The sequence below is a fragment of the Pithys albifrons genome, chromosome 9, assembly GCF_047495875.1.
Source record: "Pithys albifrons albifrons isolate INPA30051 chromosome 9, PitAlb_v1, whole genome shotgun sequence".
Taxonomy (NCBI): domain Eukaryota; kingdom Metazoa; phylum Chordata; class Aves; order Passeriformes; family Thamnophilidae; genus Pithys; species Pithys albifrons.
The window spans coordinates 32295619-32314455 of record NC_092466.1 but is presented as its reverse complement, the minus strand read 5'-3'; positions in this window follow the sequence as shown (position 1 = coordinate 32314455).

Genomic DNA, 18837 nt, shown 5'->3' with positions numbered 1-18837 from the left:
TGAGTGCCTGGGAGAAGAGACCAACCCCCACTGGCCAGAACTTCCCTTCAGGCAGTTCCAGACAGTGCTGAGGTCACCTCTGAGCCTCCTCTTCTCCAGGCTGAACACCCCCAGCTCCCTCAGCTTCTCCCCACAGCACTTGTGCTCCAATCCCTTCTCCAGCCTCGTTGCTCTTCTCTGGCCCCGCTCCAGCCCCTCAATCTCTTTCCTGACCTGAGGGGCCCAGAACTGAACACAACACTCAAGGTGTGGCCTCCCCAAGGCAGAGTACAGGGGAAGGGTCACTTCCCCCATGCCCCCGTGGTTTGTTGCTCATTAACAGAGAGGGTCTCGTGGGTGACATGGTGATCAGTGGCTATCTTGGCTATGAAGCAATCAAGTTTGAAATATCTGGTGACAGGAGGAAAACTGTCACCAAAACTTCAACCCATCATGTGACGGGTGATACAAATTAGAGGGCTGGGCAATCACCAGCCCTTTGAAGTTTAACATGGGCAATTACATCATGCACGAGCACCCAATTACCTCATGTGTGAGCACCATTGGGGGTCCCTCCCAACTCAGGGTATTTCACATTTCTAAAAGAAGTGATCTCCTTTATGCCATCCATGCTGCCCTCTACTGAGACTCCTCTTCACCCAGGACATTTCTATTACATCCCTAAGTTCTCCAACAAGTCTTTGAAACTGCTGGAAAATACAGCTTGACCAAGATCCAAAATTAAAACTTGACAGCAGATTCAACAGTAAGATCTGGATGCTCTCAGCCAATTTACGGTCACTGTGCTTTGCAAAAAAAGGCACAACACAATAACAGAGTGCGTAACAGCCCATAAATCCTGGCACAGCACTCTCATGCTCGCAGCCCTCGGATGGCACTGCCTGAGCAGCGCTGTTATGAATAGCCTGATTCTTCTCTTCTACCATTCTTATTGGTGTTCTTGTTATGGCACATCAACCAGGGGATAAAAAAAATGAGCACATGATACATCCTGATGAAACTCCTGATCCGGGTTTCAGCTTTGCTAGTGCATAACTTGGCTGTGCAGAATCTCATCTGGGAGAGCCACAGTGCCATTTGCTGCTCCTCCACCTGCCGTCCAACAAACTGCAGAGCGCAGATTTACTGGCACAGAAGGCGTTTTGTAACAAGGTACTCCTCGCACATTTGCTGGTGTTCCTGACCATGCAAATCAATCTCTCTCACAGAGCACATGCTCTGAGCAGCAAGCAAACAGACCATTTTCTTCTATCCAGCACATCATTGCAACTTCAACTTCATTTCACCATTTTTTTCCCAATTAAATAATTATTCTGTTCACCAATTTTGCTTCCTTGGCATAAACTCATCTACAGCTTTATAGACAGTCTGTGCATTTAGTACAGCAAGTAAAATTTTTTGTTCTTTAACTTTTCCACAGAAAATTAAGATAAAAATCCTCCCCTTAGATTTTTTTTGTCTATAATTAAATGTACCTGATTTTTGGCTTAAATTCTCTGACCTATCTCCTCAAAGAGGTTTTTCATTGTTCCTTCTCTTGTTTCCACAGCAACGTTTCCACAACTCTCATTAAGCTTTTTCCTGTTTTCTTCTAATTCTATAAGCAAGTCCTGACTTGGGATTTGGTTTTGTTCTTTGTTTTCTAAGAAAAGCAGAGATATTTTTATTTATGTCTTAAAACACAACAAGCATTCTGGTACACTGATCACCTCTCTCTTGCAATAATTAGACAATTCAGGAAAATTTCATTTAAATCAGAAGTACTGCCATTTATCTGTCATTTCACCAGGTTCCACAACCATCAGAGGCTTTTGCAGTCCCAAGTGGGGAAAGAATCTGCTCTGTAGCCCCTTTAAATACTTCATATGGGGGCATCAGTCAACAGGACTGAAGGAAGGCATCCATTAAATTTAAAAATTTTTTGAAAAAATAATAATTAGAACTAGTATCAGTCTCCAGTGACTCCTACAACCTAATTCACACCTAGTCAGAAACACTGAGGCATGGCAGTTGAAAATTATGCTGATAATGCACCTAAGGATTGCTCACCCACACCCAGGGTGGAGGAGATACTATTTCAAAGATAAAAAAGGGACTAAAGTGATGAGCCAGCTCCCTTTATGCTGTCACTGCCATGCATTTCTTACCTTCTCTTGGTTTTGCTTCCAGTAAATTTTATAAAATGCATTAGAAATTACTCTACAGATGGATGCATCTGTGCTTAGACACCTCTATGCTAAAACTGCCAGAAGTGCCTCAAAATAATGGTATAACTCATTTAAAACAATGGAAAACCATATCAGGTTCTGCACAACTGCTTCCAGAAGATGTGAAAACAGACCTTTCCCCCACCTGGGACTCCCACTGAAGTCAAAGCCAAGCCTGTTTAGGAGCTGGTGTAGTTTATAAACCAATCCAGAGGGACAAATGTTTATGTTTCTCCTCTAAGCGAAACGCAACTGAAGTTCAGATGTGCGTTATTTTCTGAGGCCAACAGGTAACAAACAAAACTTCAGTTAGACTTCATTGCAAGTGCTATTAGAGTTAATGTTCTCGTTCACACCCATAAATAACACAGACAGGCCGTTTGCTCCTGTGCATTGTTTACACTTAATCTACTTCACTCTGGGATCAGACGTGGAGCAGAGAAAGGGACCGTCCCTAACCCTGAGCATTTCACACGCTGACAACTGGCTCTCACACCTCAGCTGAGGAGGGAAACACCACTGAGAGGATTCAGTTCCAGGTCCAGCCCAGACCTTTGCCAACCACAGTTTCTCTTCCTCTCCTCCACCAAATTCAACATTCAATGTCACTTTCTAATTTATTGGCAAACATGCCTGAACCTTTCCAAAAGGATTGTCTTTATGGCCTGCTTTTTCCAGAACAGGTTGTTAATGGGACCTGTTTGGGGTTTTCCTACTGAGTCTGTAACACCTCAAAGTCAAGTCACTTCTCAGTTTCCAGACCTCCTCATGTTTTATGCCATTTGCATCAAGGGGTACATTTGCTATAGCAGCTGTTCCTTCCATATTCAATGGATTTTGAGCTTTTAAAAGAGTTACCTGTAAAAACAGAGCAAACCTTAAGGTACAGCATTCAAAGGACTATAATTTTCACCAGTTTGGGATATTAGAATACCTATTTTCAGAAATCACCCTCCTACACTATATGGGGAACAGATCTACAGCTGAATGCAAATCTCTTCAAAGATTTTTCTTTGCAAATGCACCAATTTATTTAAGCACTTTTATACTGAGGCCTGACCTTTTAGGAAATAGAAAAATTTGTACTGACAAAGATTTCTCAGTTCCAAATTGAGTTTTCAGTCCAAACCAGATAAAAAATTTGGCTGCACCCATTCAGAGCACACATTGACTCTCCATGATATAACTGCACCAGGGAAGCAAGAGCTACACCTCATGCCAGGGGTGATGGGCACCTGAGTGGACCAGGGTGTTTAGTTTTTGCAGAAGCAGCTGATGCTTCCAGGCAGAGGTTTAATCAGCTCTGGCTTTCCGGCTTGCAGCAGATGACACATTTTTCCCCCTGTGGTCCTGAGGAAGTTTTTCTTGAGCAAGTCAAAATACTTGTGCAACTTTTCAAAATTTTATAGAAACTATGAACAGAAGAAAACTTCTGTCAGATACTGTAGGTACTTTATCTTCATAGTAGTAATATCTGTTAAAACACCTTTCATTCTAACTTTAAAACTTATCTGCTCTTGAAAATTGCATTACAATACCTTAATAGAACTTGGAATAATTCTTGTGAAAGCTAACACTTGTCCATCAAAAATAAGGTATATTTGGACATTTTAGGTTGAATTTCTTGGTAACATCTTCTCTGTCTAAGCTAATTTTGAAGAGTTCTCCTCACTGAATTGGCACTGCTGCTTTCTCTCAGCGCATGGACTATATTAGAGATGAGCAAAGCATTTCTTTCAAATGTAACTTGCAAACTTTGAGATTAATTGTAAAAAATATAATGTCCTTTGGGAGAGGAAAGCAGATGTGCAGGCTGCTACAGGCAAACCAGGTGCTGAACTCTTAACACAGTAATTTCCTCACAAGCTGTCAATTTATTCTGGTAAAAATAGTAAACCAATGCTAATTATTATAGCCCTGCAGATGAGTGAGTGACTAGAGAGGCACCTCTCCCTGGCAGGGTGGGTCTGAGTCTCCTCCTGGGCCCCTGGAGCTGTGGGCTGCCCTGCAGGCATTTCTGCACCTCAGCACTCACACATTCTTTCTTATTCTATACCTCTTACTGGGGTTAGTTACCATGTTATGGCAGCCCTGTAGCACTCCAAGGTACACCCACTGAAAAATCACAACTACAGCCAACTCACTGGATTTCTTCAAGCAATTCCTGTGCACAGGTTTTGGTGTGGTGTTCTCTTATCGATGCCATTTGCTTCCAACCATTTCCTGGGCAGTCCCTGTTTTCCAGGTTTACTCAAAGCAGTTTTCACAGGATTGTAAGAAGCTTGGGAATAAACTTTGCAGTTCATCTATGCCAGTGCTGCCTGAGGAGCTGAGCCTACAAAAGGCTGAGTAATAACAGGTTTCTCTCCAGCCCCATTAGGGCCAGTAGGTTTTTTAGTGTGTTCCTTTAGTGCCTTTTAGGAAACACTCCAGGAAAATGCAGGACAATTTTGTCTCTAAATTGTTAACAACTTATTGATGGGGCAGCACAGTTCTGCAGCAGAACATTTAGGACTAGGAGACATTTTTTTTGGAAGGCATTACACTCAGAAGGTGACGCTATAAAGCAGAATAGAGAAGCTACATGTGCAAAAATGCACATGCACCTCACCTGGAGATTGCATACAAATAGCTATACATTGTCAACCACCTGCTTCTCCAATTACCCCACTTACACAAACAGCCGAGTGCTCACTGGTTTCCACTTAAACAGTCACTTTTTGAACATACAGATTTTCAGAATAACTCCAATTCTCACAACCAACTGCACTGTTAGGGTAAAATTAAGCCAAACTTACCTGCTTTATATGTTATTTGCAATATAACTCAATTGTCTGTATGCAGGGAATTTCCTGAGTCCTACATAGGGCACATCTGTCTTAGAGCTTAAGCTTTTAGTCTTATTTTTACATCAGATCTAGAAATAAGCTTAAGGTTAAATAAATTAGTCTTAAAACCTTTACTGTCCTTCACTGGTGCCAGATCACATCAGTACAAACACTTAATTTGCTCTGGCTTTTAGTTTTAAATCAATCATTCCAAAAGTTCTACGCATTATTTCTATAACTTTTTTAGTTAATAATAAAAGACACAATGACAATTACAACTAAAATAAAAGAGCTTAAACATTCTGACGCCATCTGATTTCATTATGCAAATGTGACAACATGTTAATAACAACACATGCGGTTTCAGTAATATGACTTGACTTTGTTCTTAAGTCATTTCAACTTCATTAATGATGTGGAAGATGAACGGGTTGGTTTAGGTCATAGTCAGGAAGGACACACATCTGGAAACACACCACAAGGCACACCTGTGATAACAACAAGCAAATAAAATTCTCAATAGATGTATTACTTGCCCTCATAATTTTCAACGTGAACTGGAGGAGATACTTGGGGCTTTATCACCTGTGCTACTGTACAACATATTTTAATTCTTTTTAAGATCAGCCAGCCTGGCCCCACAAGCTCTGCCTGGGCAGTTGAGCTCATGCACTGAGGAGCTGGATGGGGCTGCTCATCCTCCCTGCAGGTTTGTGCTGTGAGGTTAAGGATGGCATTCTGGCTATGCACAACCACTTCTGCTCAGCTGTCCCTTCTTGCTTGAGGCAGGGTAAGTTTTTGGGGAATATAAAAGCATATGGATCTAGTTTCCTAATGGTTTAGCATTTCATCATATGGAAAATTATTGGAAATAATTTACCCCCAGTAAAAGAAGAGGGAAATAATCACTACACTGAATTTAACTCTGTTCAATTACACTGTAATAATCTCAGACAACATTTTTACCTACGGTCAAGGTAAGAATTTTGATGCAAGTTTTCTAAAGACTTCCTTGAAGGAATGTTCTCAGATGAGAAAGGAAAAAACACAATTTGATTTAAGGAAACAGGTTCTCTATGAGCTTGTTCTTACACAAATCCAAAAATTGACATTCAGATCAAAACAGCAGCTGAACTTGCACTTAAATAAGCTGCAAAAGGTTTGCATAAGCAAGGGTTGAAACTGAAAAGCATCAATCATTTTTGCAGTATTATGATAACTTTTTGGGTTGAAATGCAGTAAAAATCTCTTACTACTGAAAAATATTTTCAATAGAGATATAAGATTAAAATGTGGGGATTAAGTTTGGGACTTCACTATACACATGAAATCTTATTGGAGGTAGCACAGATACAAATCAGCTGAATTTTACCTGTACGTTTTTCAGAAAATATTTCTGCCATATTTTGAAATTCAAAAAATACATTGGAATGTGTGGGATATACTCTGCATTCAAAATAAATGCAGTCAAAAGTGAGAAACAAAATCAATGACTTCGATGATCAAAGACCGTACATGCTGATCCTGTACATTCTGTGTCAGCACAATTATAACTTAAATCCTGCCTTCCAAAATAGGAAATATAGAAGAAGGTGGATGTTTGCCCCATCAAAGCTGGACAACCCAAAAGGGCAGTGGGGTGATGAACAGTGAATATGTTGGCTTAGTTGCCTTACAGACAGTATTGGTCAGTAGAAACAAGCACCTTCCATGCCAGCACAGCAGCAGCAGAGCAGGAGCACAGACCCTGTTGGTACAGAAAAATCAAGAGTGAGAAATTCTGATCTATATGAGACCCTGTGACAGTGAAAGCAGCTGAGAATAAACAAGGCCGCAGCTGCACCAGTCCACTGGAGCAGGTAGCAACTCCCTAGAGGTTTCTCATGAGAACTCCTCAGCACTCCAGAGATGCACCTGAAAACATCTAGGATGAGTTCATGTAAACATTGGACTTGTGAGATAAGGTTTTTAACCAATTAAAGGTTGTGGCCTGATGGTGTGAGACTCAATTTAGCCAATAGAATGTAGCTTTAACCCTGTATAAACCCTGTGCTGTGTACAATAAAATGCCTTCACTGTAAACCTCAAAGGCTTGTCGGGTGAAGTCCTTTCTCTCCACAGAAGTTTGTTTACTTCAAGACCCCAGGGGCGACACTGTAGGGGCACCTGTCCCATAGCCAGAGCTCGTCTCCAGCTCCCCCTGAGTGAGGGGAGCTCAGCTGGGGGGTCCCTGTTAGGGTGTCTTGGTTTGAGCTGCCAAACTGTCAACCCTCCAAGACAGAGTTAGAGCCTCCCTCCCAACACCAAGGAAAGGAGAGGGGAAGGAAAAAAACTACAAACCACGTTTATATTAAAACTACATATACTTTTACAGAGAGAAAGAGACAATTAGAAGAGAGTACAAATATACACTCACACAAGTCTGCAACAACAACAAACAATTCCCCACTTCCTAACAAACACACAAATTCTACTATTTTAACTACACATTACTTCAAAAAAACTTATTCCCCAGGGAGACAAACTCAAGCAGAAAGGAGAGACCCAGAACAACACATTTTACTTTCCTGAGATACCCAGTGAGCCAGTGGTGGGCCTGGCCCTCTCCATCCCCCCGGGACAGCATCGTGCATACTTCCAAGAGGAAGGCCTAAAAGCGACTGCCTTAACCACTCCCACACTGGTTCCTGCTTCCCTGGAGATGATGTCATAGTGTGGTATGGAATACAAAAGTACTGGCTAGAAGAGGTCAGCTGTTAGCTCAGCCCAGCTCAAGTCAGCTGACAGCTTCAGGCCTAGTCTGAACTTTAAAACCTAAATTTAGGCCCACCTAGGTGTGTGTGTGGCTCAGCTTCCTGAACAAAGATTTGGGAAGGGCTGTCCCCACATGGGTGTGCCCTTCCAGCCTGCACAGTGGATTTTTAGGTGAGGCTCAGCATGCACAGAACTGGCCCCACCGTTTCAGTCCTGAGGTTCATCTGCCACGGCCGAGCGAGCTTGGACAGTGCCAGGGAAGTCCTCAGGACTAGAACCTACAGCACCCGGCATTTCCCAGGAGGTCTCCCATCCAAGTACTAATCCGGGGCTGACCCTGCTGAGCTTCCGAGATCTGACGGGATCGGATGGCAGGGAGGCATTAACTGCGCCCACCTGGGTGAACCCATACCACAGGGTCAGCTAAGAATGCCATGAGCCCCCACGTGCAGGAGCTGCCCATGGGCACACAGCTCCGGCAGAGACTCTCTGAAGGCTTTACGCTGCTCAGGGTTGTAAAAGCCATGAGTTAGTCCTGAAAACAACACCGTAACTAACGCACATTGTTCATGCACAACAGCTGCTTCTGGGACCTCAACAACTCATTTGTTATGCTGCACCTTTTAGGAGTGCAATTAAAAAGTTATGTTGACTTACAACGAAAAGCACATTTCAGTACTCGCCAGCTTTATTTGTCTTTTCATAATACTCCTCTTACTGCAACAGTTTTGATGTTACCTCAGGAGATTTTCAATTTACTTCCCATCTTATTTAGCATTTGCACTTTGGTGGAACCTAAAAGTCAGAGTCAGGATTAGGCCCCATTCCATGAAACACCACATGTGCTAATCCTTTTTTTAAAGCTAGTTATTACTCAGCCTCTGTGGGAGGCAGCCCTTGGCAGGCTTTTCAAGGACAAAGCGCTTCCAACACGGAATTTAGAACTGTAACATTGCTGTTCCTTTTTTACATTGTAAGAATTACGCGTCATTATTGTACACTCTGCATAAATTCAACATGCACTCAGTCTTCATAAAACAGTTTGCTTTTTTTGCAACAATTACAGATTTACTCTATGAACCAATTCTGAGCAGGTTCAGCCGAGACCAGTGTAAACATCTGTGCCTGTTGAACTTGCCTGTCATCAAACACAGACAAAGTCAGCAATGGCTATTTCATTTCTGAGCACAGGTGTCATGTGCATAGGGCAAGAACTCCTTTCTGACTGGATCAACACCCTGAGGGGAGGCTCAAAGTGCTGCAGGTCAAGTGGTGACCAGGGCAGCAGCTGTGCAGAACAACGTGCAGGGCTGTCACACAGAGGGACACCATAAAGAAATCGTGGCCAGTTTTCACTTTGCATTTCCAAGGACATGCTGTTTACCAAGAAACATCCTGGATTTTGCTTTTCCGGAATTATCTGGTTGCCAGACACAGCTCAGGAGAAAATATCGAAACATCACACTGAGTGATACAAAGCTAACTTGAATTTTTAGTATCAGGACAAATAGCACCATCCACTAGGGAGAAGGCTGAGCACAGAAAAATCACATTTACCAACGCTTACATTCAAGGCATGCCAATGAGCACAGCTGTTGTACCACAGCAAAAATATTGCTCTGTTTGATCAAAATACTTGCATAAAGATGTAGATCTGATTAAGTCATAGCTCAGCCACCATTAAGAAAATCTATCTCAAGTGTTACTTTTGTTGTACAATAAGAATCTCTCTTATCTGGCTTAAAGCTTCTGATGCATCTCAGTGTTCCCAGAGAACCCAGGATTATGGTATCACAGATGTTCTTACACATAAAAATATATTTAATATTGCTATAAAAATCTACTCTGTAACTCTGAGGTTTCCCAGAGAGGATGGTCCCTTAACCATTGAATTTGAAAGAAAAAAAAAGCAGAATGCATTCTCAACAAAATCTTCAGTGAGTTTCAGAATTTTTTACTGGGACAGATTTGCCAAGAAAATAACATTATGAGACTAAGCAAGTGTTCATAAACTTCTGTCTGCTAAACTATTGTTATAATTATCACCTGGTTTGGTCATGACACTTGAAATTCTTCACCTTCCTTCTCTCTTTCTCTACATCCCAGAGTCTGACCTAACACCAACTTCCCCCCAGAGCCAAAGAAAGGGGGAATACATATTTAGCAGTAAAAGGAGTCAAAGATAATATCCTTAAAAGCTTTGGCATTTTGAGCAGGCTGAGAAAACTGGTCTAGGCCACTCTTTGAGTGCTTTCAAATTTCTGTACAAGTCACTTGTCTTTTAAAGGCAATGGCTTCTTTGCTATTGTTATTGTGTAAGTCACATACATTCTGCTCCACGCTGCCCATGCTACAAACAACTGTGCCCTCCCAGGAGAGCTTTATTTCAACAGCTACTTGACTGAGCCAGTGGAATGAACAGCTAAAGGGACAAGAGAGGACCATTTCACATAAGTTGTTAACAACAGAAAAGTAATATTCAAGCAGTTGTACCAACTAATAGTAAATTTTACATGGCTGGAAAAGTCCACAAGATTTACAGCCCTTCCTTTAAGAGAATGGGTGTAATTCCTTCACAGCCTCATGCCCAGTGACCCCACTAGAAATGCCTACCCTGAAATATGTTTAATAATTTCACAAATGTGCAAACATTTATAGAGAATACGTGCAGCTAAAACTACCTTTACATTCCATAAAGGGCCCAGATCACTACCTGGGATATCCAATGCAGAGAAGCAGATTTCTATTTCCATTTTGGTTTAGCACAGTCTCCCTGCTCCCATCTCGTATGTGGGGCGGGATGGCTTCCTGCTGTCTGCCTGCACTCCCTTGCCGCTCGGTGCTGTGCCTCAGTCTGCTCCGATTCATTAGGATTCCCTTCAGTGCTTTGGAGTCTGCAAGCTCCAGCAACAGCCTGGGGAAACACTCACTGGCATCTGAAAAAAATCTCCCTTTTGGGAAGGAGTTCTCAGCTCTGTCAAAGAGGAATCCCTCCTGCTAACAGGTGTTCCTGACGTAGCACAGCAAGCTCACCATTTTTTCTGGCTGTGAACTGCAATCAAACTGACAATTATGTGTTTGCTCATATCCTGGATAAAAGCTCATTTAGCCACAACATTAGGATTTTTTTCCCTGCTGCCTTATTATACATATTGTTATGTTACACATTAAGTCTTGCCCTTTTCCCTTTCATACAATACCCAGGTTTCAGAGCTCTTGGTAACTTCAATAGTTTTGTAAAAATAGCAGTTGACAGAGGGGATCTACTTATTACCTGCTACACCCAGTGAAGGTTACCGAGTCCAGATAGGTTTTGTAGTGGGAGAGGTGATTGTTATTCCACACTGCACGTATCTGCAGTACTGCTATCTTCTGCAGGGGAACCACCTAAGGCACAGAACTAGCCACCAGAGCCCTCCAACAGCTGGCAATATTTTCCTGTGAGCTGGCACAGCCAGGGCAGCACATGGGCATGGACCAGGCTGCTGCCTGTGTCTGTCACACAGCCTGCCATGGACAGCAGCTCCCCCTGCACAGGGCACAGCTCCAACATGCTTCCCACAGGCTTCTGCCATGTACTGCTCCCATGGAAGGCACCACAACTCTCTGCCAGGACTGGCCAGCAAAGAGGCCCCTGTGCTTTTGTGAAGATAGACATCGTTACTATAAGAATTGCTACTGGTGGATGTTACTGGACATTTGAGGGATGTTTTACAAGCCTCACAAATTGTCCAGGTATCAGCTGGGACAGAATTAATTTTCTTCTTAGTATGTGCTCAGCGGAAGGAGTTATCTGGGAGGGGCCAATTGCTGTTCAGTGATAGGTTGGGCAAGCAGTGAGCAGGCAGTGAGGCATTGTATTGTGCATCACTTCTTTCTTGGTGGTTTTTTCCTTGGGTTTTATTATTTTTTAGTAGTAGTAATATTCCATATAATTATTGCTGTTATTATTATTATTACCACCATCATTAGTATTCACTTTGCTTCAATTACTAAATTGAATTATTGCACTTCTCTCAACCCACAAGAGGGGTTTTTCCTTTCCCTGATTATCCTCCCCACCCCAGGGCAGGGCAGGGCTGTGACTGAGTAGCTGTGTGATACTTAGTTACCAGCTGGGGTTAAACTACAACAGTCCTTTTTGGCACCGCAGTGGGGCTCCAAGGCATGATGTAACATCAGATCTGACCAGAGCATGTTAGAACAGATTTGTTCTAAGCACCCATTGCATTGGTTTAATAGTTGCAGGTCCCACAGTTACTTATTTGCTTTCCAAGTTGCTGCACTTGCTCTCAGGGTTGTGTTCTCTCGTTCCTCCCTTACCTTCTGTGTTCTCTGTGGTGATGTTTGTCACCCTTGGGGCCTGTGTAAGGTTATCATTTTGTTGTACTTTCTAGCATTGGCTCATGATGTGATAGAATCGCTGGTCTTGACATTAACCTGGTACGTGCACTCAGCAGTGCCATCCCCTCTGGATTTCGGGAGCCATCTATTGGGAACTATCAATAATTACACTTCTGGCCATGTCTCCTCGGAGAGCCAGCCTGTGATGGGGGAGAGAGATACACCATCCTACACCTTCCTTTGTTCCTGCTTTTCGTACATTTTTTCCTCCCACAGCCTGATCACATGAGAACTTTAAAGATTTTAAATATCTTTGCATACCTTTGAGATCAACCTGGTCCTTTTGCCTAGGAACCAGCATGTTGCTGAATTTGCTTAAGGTCTTGTTTAAAGGTTGGGCAACTATTTAAGAACATCTCCCAAAGATCTGGCTTGAGGCTGGATAGTTATGAGTGTGTGGAACAAGATGGGCAAGTGCCTAGGACTGGGTTTCTGAAGCATCTGTGTCTTCCCTCCTGGGACTCCTCCTTCAGCTGTCCTTTCATTCTGAGCTGTCTTTGTTGTCTCTTACTAAATAATAAGAACCTGCAATCACCTCCTCTTTCTTTCTGCCCTCCTGCCCATCCCTCATTTTTCTGTCATTTAAACATCAGAGGAGGAAGCACACAATTGACTCTCTGGCAGTGTCACATAAAATAGATTCAGTGTAGGCAGAAAAAGTGCATAAAGTGCACTGTAAAGATGCACATGATAAAAACCATTACTAGGATGCTAAACCATTATTCAAGCAAAGCAGATAGTTCTTGCAGGTTCTTTACCATTGGGATCTTAGAGTAAGTACAGGATTTTGAAAAAGAAATATTATAAAACCCTCTATGGTTGTGTTAAATAAATGCAGGACTTGGAAGGAAATGAATGTAAGAATGTATGTTAGAAAACAATATCTCAAGTCCCAGAGCTCATATGCAAACATCACTCAGCACCGAGGGCTGTATTGTTCAAATCTGTATGTTCACTATTCCTGCTGCCTCTCCTGCTGTACTAGCAAATCCTTGTGTTCATTAGGAAATTATGGAATCTCAGGAGTGGAGAAAAAAGCCAGGGACATGGAGTACTGATGTTTTCCCAGTGAATCCTATAGATTTACACTGCTCCTTGAATTCAATTGAGTGCTAACAGCACACAGGCAATGCTACTTTAGGGAAGCTCTGTCAAACACCATGGAAAAGCCCTAAAGTCCTGCTACATGCAACAGATGAACCTGAATAAAACATTTCCTCCAAGAGTTAATAAAGCTCACATGCCAAGAAGGGACAGTAAACTGTGCCATCTCACAAGTTACATCCAACAGAAACATTTACAGCAGATCCCCAAACCTCTGCTCTGTCTCCGCAGTCCAACGGGAGCATCACCCCACTGTAGTTACTCACGGTATACCACAGTCATGCCTCAGTTAGCACTCTGCCTTGCCCTATCTACTCAGAAAGTCAAGGTATATAAAATTTCTACTCCTCAGTGCTGACAAAAAAACCCTTTCAGTTCTTGTTTATGAACTGGTTTTAAACAATAAAGAAGTTTTATTATCGCAAGTAAGTTTTACTGTCATTTTACTGTCATTTTTACTTGGCTGAAGTCTGGCAATCCACAGGCTGCATTATAATTATGCAGAAGTAGGGGGTTAAAAACTACAGTTCAGGGTAAAGACACTGCAGGTGTGCAGTTTAATGAGTTCTTAATTGAGTAGTGGGAGAGCATAAAAAGGAAGTGCAGAGGGTGATTGCAGGGCTCTTTCAGCGAAGGGAGAGGTGCAAGCACTGAACTCTATAATCAAGAATAAAGAAAAACTAGTTCACCTCTAATTTTCTCTGTACTACAGCCTTTGTTATTCATGCTCAGAATGCAAGATTAGAATTTGTACCATTGAGTTAACTGACAAGATTAGCCTTTTTGGAGGTGTACTTGCTTTAAGGTTAAAATTGCAAAAAATGAGGAAAGACATAAAAAAATAACTTCGATCTGAAAAAGACATTGTCTGCACTCCTGTTTGTGAATCAGTCAGGTTCCTCTCTGGCTTCTGCTATTGAATAGGTGTCACAGGATAAAACTGCAGAGGGGAAGACAGAAGGAGACAGCCCATGGAAGGGAAAATACAACTACTTGGGTTTATTACGATCTTCCTCCTCTCTCCAAGAAATGAACATCACAGAACCCCAAAGGCCTCTTCTGCCAGCTCAGGGAAGCCATCTGCAAAGTGACAGTGCAGCAGTGTCACTGCTTAGGTAGGCACTGCAGCAAAGCACCCACACATGACAGTGGGAATGCTCAGGACATGGAAATACGTTAGTTTTATATATGCCCATCAGGGCAGTCCCATGGTGTAAAGGAGAGCACTCTGGACTCTGAATCCCAAGGACCTGAGTTCGAGTCTCAGTGGGACCGTCCCCTGGCAGTTAAAGCCTCCCTGCCATCCCATCCTGTCACATCTCGGATGCTCAGCAGGGTCAGCCCCGGTCAGTACTGGGGGCTGTGACAGTCCCGAGGACTTCCCTGTCACTGTCCAAGCTCGCTTGGCTGTGGCAGATGGACCTCAGGACTGAAACGGTGGGGCCAGTTCTGCGCACGCTGAGCCTCACCTAAAACATCCCCTGCACAGGCTGGAAGGGCACACCCATGTGGGGAGAGCCCTGCCCAAAGCTTCGCTCACGAAGTCTGGCCATACACACATATGCCCATGCATTTTATAAATGAGACAGGATTTTCAGGAGAAATTATGTCCTGCACCCACCTGCAGTCATGGGCAGCTGAGATCTCCTGGACAGACTTGGCTACCACACATAAAACTGGGAAGTGTTCAGAGCAGCTTCCACCTTCAGCTGGGCAAAAGAGTCACTGAAAACCAAGTGCAGTATCACTTAGCACAACTCAGGACTTATTTCTCAAAAAAAAAAGTGACTAAAGAATGCAAAGCAAAATCAGGCATCTTCCCTAGTCATTCACTGTAGTTTAAGTGTTAACTTAAATGTCTTTTTTTCCCTTCAAATTTAGTATTTAGAACTATGAAATTCCTGTTGAAAGTGCATTCTGCCTCAGCCTCTGAGGAAAATTTTATATGGAGAGGCTTTTTTACTATCACATCAGTTTAATGAGAAAAATCTTATATTTGTACAGCTACATTAAGCTCTTGTGATCATTTTGTACACCACATGGGCTTTTTTTTAATCCAAGGATTTTTCAAATTCTTTTACATACTTCAGGCTTTAAGGCTGCAAAGTTTTGTTGTTGCTGTTGGTTTCACCCACAAATACACTTTTAACTGCATGTTGCTAACAGGGAACAGTTACCTACCATTCACAAAGCCACAGCACCCTTCAATTCACCACGATGGTTATTGATTTTCCCCAGCTATTGTGGTCTCTGTTTCCACATCAGTTTCTGACTCTGGGAGGTGACAGTGGGAAGAAGGAAGACAAGACTAATAACCACTGAGGCCCTTTGGAACCATTATCATCTTCTATTTCATTTTCCCTTATAACTTCCATTACAGAATATCATCCATTAATTCCTACATCAGGCTTACAATGCTGAATTCCAGCATCACTGCAAGAATCCAGTGTGTTCACCTCCAAGAGCCAGAGAACACAGCTGGTTAATGACATGAAGCCTGATCTAGAGCCCACTTATGTCAAACTAGAGTCTTTCAGAACATTAATGGACTTTGCTTAAAGCCCATCAGGTGCAATAAATCAGGAGGCAATTTTAGCTCTAATCAGACAGATCTGGAGAAGTTCATGTAAGTGCCCTGGCCAAGCTGCCCTTGGCCATCCCCTGAAGCTGTAGCAGGGGTGATCGTGCTGCCAGCACTTTGGAGGTGACTAACTCCTTAGTGGCTGTATAACAAGCAGGCAAGAAAAGACATTAACATTCAGTGGCACAAGGCATAGTGCTACAGACCCCTCAGCCAAGTGCTGTCATTGAGCTGCTTTACATTATCTTACTGCACACAGAACCCAGATGCAAATAAGAATTTGCTTAAAATAAGCAACAAGGTTTTGCTGTAGTCACCAAACTATAAAGGCTAGCTGGATGTCAACAGACTCATTTTAGGAAGAACGGGATTGCTTCTTTCTAATGATGTATCTTTGGTGGCTGCCAACTGGCCTGGCATTATCCAAATGCCAAGTCTTAAGCAGCTCTTACTCCTCCTTTGTCCTATGCTACTGCACACTCACTCAACTAAGTAATTCTTACTTACACAAACATGCAAGTTCACTGTTATCTGCATGTCCAAATCACAAACATTTAACAAAAGGGTTTGCCCTGATGCTGGAGAACACAGTGCAGGCATGTTTGCCCAAGGGGTGCCCATTTGCATCAGCACTTTACCAGCTTCTGAAACACCTCCAGTTTGTGCACATTAGTACTTTTTTAATTGAAGGTCTGGTTCTTTAATCTATTATCTGTCATCATTAGTTACTATTTTCTGTGTGAAGCAACATGTATTCTTTTCAAGTAACTTGCTGACAGTAAAATCTACAAACTGTGGCATTAAATGGAAATGTTCAGCTGTGTATTTCAAAGGATCTTGTCACCCATATCAGGATTACATTTAAACACTATAGCCCAATGCTCAGATCAGTGAAATTGTTATAAATCCTACCAGATAAACAGAAGAAAAGAAACTCACAGTAACCTTTCAGGAGGCAAAGGAAATGCATGAGGGTATTTCATGTTAATTGCACTCACTGCTTTTTGCTTTATATTTCACAGTTGTTTGAACTTCAGTTCTAGCAAGTGATTCTCATATCCCAGCAGTATTGAGCAACTATCTTCCAAAACCACCAGCTGACAGGATTTCTAAGGTCCTGCCTCCCAGAGTTATTTTCTTAAGTGAATTTTGCTTCTTCATTTCTTATCTCATCTCTGAACTTTAAGTAAACAAGACCAAAAAATTAATAGTGTACACAGTCTCTTTCAACTATGGGTTTATATTTCATTATTAAATTAATAATTTTTTTTCTTACATCCAGTTAATAGATTGTAAACTCCAGGCTCATGGAGTTCTAGTCTGAAAGAAAAAAAAATTATATATATGGTTTATGGAACATAGATGTAAGAAAGGGCAGGACAAATTTTAGCAAAGTAAACACCCTCAACCTGTGTATCTCCAAATCCAGGACTTCCTGCCAACTCTCCAGATCATTAATGCATTGATTCCAAAACACATTGTTGACAATTGCTGAAATTATGTTAGGCTGGAAGTCTGCAACATTTAGACATCAAATGAGACACACAGAAACCAGAGTGGGAAACAACAGGTTCAGTATTTTGATGTGTTGCATAGTCTGAGGCCAAGGAAGGTTTAGAGGAATCGAGAACAACTTGCTGTGAGGATAATTACAGGTAACTGGCCAAGGTCATGGATGGAGCAGCTGGATTCCATCCAGATTAGACATTTGGGATGCATGCTGATGACTTTACAGAAACAAGCTGCCATAAGGTGACCTGTTATTGCAGTTTCTACACAAACAAAACGAAACCCAAACAAGCACCAAAACACAGAGACGAGCCCAACTCTGCTTGACCAAAGAGAGCTGTACACATGCAAAACAATACAAATATCTAAGTGAAATTAGGAGTTATTAGAAGTTAGTCCAACTGCAAGTTTGCCCTCAAAACCAATTAGAACAATGAAGTTAACAGAACAAAACCACTGATGTGCTGCATTGACAAGAATCAACCTGCAGAAATTGCAGTGTGTTTAGTTATAGAACCACAATTTCAAAAATTCAACAAATTTAATCATGACCATGACAACAGCAAGATATTTGGGAAATGAGTATTACCTGATGAATAAATCACAGCTCTGGAGTTAAACATGGCTCACAGATCTCCTCACAGCCTGGTGCAGGGAAACACAGTGCAGCAAATGCAGCCAGAGTCACAGAGGCACTGAGATGTCTGTTAAATATATAAACATGCCTCCTGCTGTACTTCCAAACCCATGTTAATGCTTTTCTCTTCAGAGATCATATTTAGGGCTTTCTTAACCTGACCAGGCCCAGGAAGCTGCTTCATACCCATGTACAAGGACAGGAACACCCATCTATCCCTGTAACACAGACCTGCATGGTCCTGGCTCTCTCAGCCAATGGGCCACCAGAGGACACTCAACCAAATTGTTCCCTCTGACAAGACCAAATTTTCAAGAATAAATTTTCAAGAATAAGTTAGTTTAAAATAATTCCTCTAGATGTAGTCTATTTTTAAGAAATAATATTTATAAGCAGATTTTAATGTCTATTTTCTTACACTATCTTGCTTTCTCTAGTGGTGTAGCTTCATGCTAAATAAAAGGAATCTACCTACTGCAGTGAGCTTTAGACAGCATCTTCTCATTTTTGCCCCAGGACACAATCACTGCCTATTTCATTACATCATATCAATGGCACTGACGTGGCAATGTCTGATGTGAGATAACATTTATCATGTAAAATTACAAACAAAACCCTCTACATGTAATTTAAGTTTATTACCAGTAAAGGAGTATAATCTATTCTGATACTGGAAAACAAAGACACTTTGGGGTTTTTTTGCTTTATTATCTCATTATGTACAGACATATCTCAGGACAGAGAGAGAGGGCAATATCTATATATATACACTGGAGACAAATATCTATCCTTCCATCCCTACAAGAGACTGTA